General features: G+C 46.1%; 1 pseudogene; it reads left to right on the top strand.

Annotated features, from left to right (window-relative positions):
• Nucleotides 1-556: 556 nt before the first annotated feature.
• LOC132232454 (E3 ubiquitin-protein ligase RNF167-like) lies at nucleotides 557-1515 on the top strand (annotated as a pseudogene).
• The last annotated feature ends 2481 nt before the right edge of the window (nucleotides 1516-3996 follow it).

Here is a 3996-nt window from a genome sequence, read left to right as displayed (position 1 = left end):
CACATGGACTCAGCAAGATCAGCGGTGGCTGGGAAGGAGGTGCAGCGCGCGCTCTCATGAGACCTGAAGCTACTGCAGTGGTGGCCGTGACCCTAGGGGGAGGAGAGGGTTGGTTGGAGGTCCTTCATCTGAAGTGTCCAAGGCTGGAAGAGGCCTGGCCTTTCTTTATTGAAACCCTTTTCCAGGGCATGGGAAAGACGCCCACCTGCTGGGTAGGCCCGCTTCCTTGAGCTCCTCACCCTTCTAGAAGCATTTGTCACCTGTGCTGGCCTCCGGACCTTTTCCTTGTTTTATCCCTGAAAAGGGAATTAGTGTCTCAGTCGCAGCTCCACTAAATGTGTTGGATAGTTCACTCCCCAAGTCGGGTTCCTTCCCCGTGCCCCTATGGGGCAGGGAAGTGGCACTGGAGGTGAGTGGCCCCGGGATCCTGAAGGAGGGGCCTACAGAGCACAGACCTCTGCTTTTTCTCCTGTTGCTGGTAAGCGGCCTCCTCAGGTCTCCTCTTCCTCCCTCTGCCATGCACCCTCAACCTTCCTGCTTCCTGCGAGGGGGGCTCATTAGGGCGACTTTGGACCGCAATGCCAGCATGGACTTTGCAGACCTCTCAGCCTTTTTAGGGTCTACCCTGAGCTCTGAGCCTGGAGGCTCACCCTGCCAATGCCTGCCGCCCCATTGCCCCATCAGCCCTAACTCAGGTCACCTGTCAGTCTTTATGGACCTTCTGGAGAGATTCTACTGTGCCTTTGACTCAATGTCCTAAATGCTCAGAAGGCTGGGTGTGGTGCAGCTATGGTCCACAATGTGAATTACAACAACTGCTGACCATGATGTGGAATAAATAGCGTGGCGATCCGGTAGCAGATACTGGATCTGGTCTGTGTTTACTGGGGAGAGGAGCCCTGAGTGCCTGCGTGCCCTCTTCCTCTACCAGAGGGGCCGCAGGTGCTTCTGGTCCCAGACAGTAGCTTCCTCTTGGGCTATTAACCTCATTCCTTTCACAGGGGTTGCTGGTTTGCTAATTTGGCAGGAGCAGTGATGATAGTGCCCTGTATCCAGCACCAGAAACAGCGCCAGTGGAATCAGCAACTGAAGCAGATTCCTACACGTGACTATCAGAATGGAGACCAGCATGTCGGCACCACCTGCTTGGGTGAATATGTGAATGGGGACAAGCTGAGGCTACTTTACTTCCTTGTTCTCATCCTATCACAGCCGCTGTGTGGACCCCTGGCTCACTCGGACCCAGAAGACCTGCTCCATGCGCAAGCAGCCTGCTCACTGGGGACCTGGGGAGGAGAAGCAGAAAGGAGAAACTCAGGAGCAAGAAGGTAATGAGGAAGGAAAGTCAAGGGTCCACCACCCTGCCTCAGAACGGACCCCACTTCTGGGCTCCAGCCCACGCTTCCCACATCCTTTGGCTCTCTAACTCCAGCGCCCCTCGTTTTTCCTGGGCCGTCAACATATCCCTCACCCTCTCCATTCTCCTCTTCCTCTTTGGCTGCTATCTTGGTCTAATAATTCCCCTCCCCCCATACATATGCACCTATTTGCACAGCTCCCATCCCCCTTTCTTCCTTCAGTTCTCTATGTTGAGAGATAGGGGGCATTTCCACCCTCTCCCCAGGTTTCTCCCTTACCCAGACCCATTCTTTCAGGGGTTTGGGGGTGCAAAGAGATTGGCTCTTCACTTGCTGGGTTAATAGAACTGTTTTTGTGAACCAAAAAAGAAACCAGTCAGATATCTTAGAAACCTGTCAAGCACAATTCAAAAGAGCATATTTTTATAATTTGCCAAGGGTGAAAAAAATAATTGAGACGTTGTTTAAAATTACTCTTATGGTATCTTAAATTTACTTTGGTATATTAACATTTTGCATTTGGTCTCATAATGAAAATTCTCATATTTGTAAAAATTTCCATGCATTCCCTTTAACCATTTTTGATCAGGGTGAATATGAATTAAGTAATCTACACGTATCTAAATGTTTAATTGCCATCAGTCGATGCCCAAAGAGTGCAAAGCCATTGAAATGTCTAGTTAGTCATGGCAGAAATTATTTGGTTTTGGGTCACTTGTCCTCTGCTTTTCCATGTGTTAAGTGGTTGTGTAAATACAATAGGTTTAATTGCTTTATAGCATGTGGTTATTTAGTCATTCATAACGCTAATTGGGGTGGAATTTCAAGAGAATGCTTTCTAGCTTTGTCTTTTCATTTCATGGAATTGAAAACCTATTTAAATCAAAGAAACATGTGCGATCACATGCTTTTCACCTGAGACTGATAATTGTTCAACCATGCCAAGTATTTTCTGTGTCGGGAGCTGCCTTTGTGTAATTGCTTAAGATGGTAGTTAGCTAACTGGGGGGTCGTTAAATACTAGAGGCCCGTGCATGAAATTCGTGCACTCAGCGGGGAGAGGGGATACCTCAGCTCAGCCTGCACCCTCTCGCAGTCTGGGAGCCCTCGGGGGATGTCTGACTGAAGGAGTCGGACACCCTTAGAGATGCCACGAAGGCGGGAGAGGCTCCCACCACTGCTGCTGCGCTCGCCAGCCCTGAGCCTGGCTTCTGGCTGAGGCGCTCCTTCGGCAGGAGCACACTGACCACCAGGGGGCAGCTCCTGCATTGAGCATCTGCCCCCTGGTGGTCAGTGTGCGTCAGAGTGACTGGTCATTCCACCGTTCGGTGGATTTGCATATTAGCCTTTTATTATATAGAATGCCCTTCCTTTTTAGAAAGGAAGGTCATTTTCACTCTTTAATGATTGTTAATGTTAGCTAAATTAGTTCTCATATGTATGGCCAATTTCACTCACCTCAAACTTCCAGACACTACATAATAATGCAAATGACTAAATACTCTCAGTATAACACTATTATTTGGATTAGAATGTTCTGTCTCGTGCAAGCCTTGTCATAAATACAGCACACTGAAATACTCCTATTGGAACACCTAATCCATTGTTATAAGAGCTCTCTACTATTTAAGCTAATATGTAGTTTTATAAAGATGCATTTAAAATCACAATTTTAGAGCTGAGATGGTCCTATTAAATCAATTGTAAATATTATTGCAATTGATTACCTGTTCTGTTTACTAATGTTATGCTTCAGATTTTTATTTCGATAATATCATACATCCTTTGGCATGAGGTTATATTAAAATTTATGCATTGATAAGCTTTACACAATATTGAGGGCTGCTATATGTTGAGATCCCCAAGGAACAGACCTTGAGGTGAGTTTTGTGTGCATATGTTGATTGAGTTAAGAAAGCAGAACTGGGCAGAGAGAAAAGTTGAAGGCTAGTACAGTTGCATCAGAAACCTCAATAGATCCCCCAGAGAGCACTGGAGCTGGAATGGCCCTACAGAGTTGTCCTAAATCCAAGAATGGGCACTGTGTCCACATGCCCCTGAAATGACCTGTTGTTTCCTACAGGCTGTTATAAGGGGAGAGGAATGATCTTGGACCTGGTAGCTTTGTTCAGATAAGGACAATGACTGGAGAGAGACTCAGCTGAGAGCCTTTGGCTACCAGTGCCTTCAGTAGCTGGAGGAATGAACACTTCAATCCTGCAGATGGCAGGTCTTGTCTGACCACCGCAGCCATTCATATAGTGTTTACTAACAACGGTTGAGTCCAAAAAATATGAGAAACGTTAGTGCTTCCTTGCTCTTTCAATATGATACATTGATGTTAGTACCAAATGTGAGCAATATATAGAAAGTGCCTCATGAATATTTATACGAGCTTCCTCTAATGTCAGTTAATGCCAAAAGAGTGGCCTTTGTTATGCTGAGTTGGTGATGAGATAAAAATAGGAAGCAAAGACTGCTATTGGTCATGATAGGAATCTTTACACCACAGAAATGGACAGATGCTCCTCCTACACCCTACTCTACCAGGATTAGATTTATTATTTTGTTGCTTACCTTGACATAAGAAAGTAATAGAGAAAATGTTAATGCATATTAAACTTAAATGGGCATAAAG

This window comes from Myotis daubentonii, chromosome 4, assembly GCF_963259705.1.
Source record: "Myotis daubentonii chromosome 4, mMyoDau2.1, whole genome shotgun sequence".
Lineage (NCBI taxonomy): Eukaryota > Metazoa > Chordata > Mammalia > Chiroptera > Vespertilionidae > Myotis > Myotis daubentonii.
This window is presented reverse-complemented; position numbering and strand designations above follow the sequence as displayed.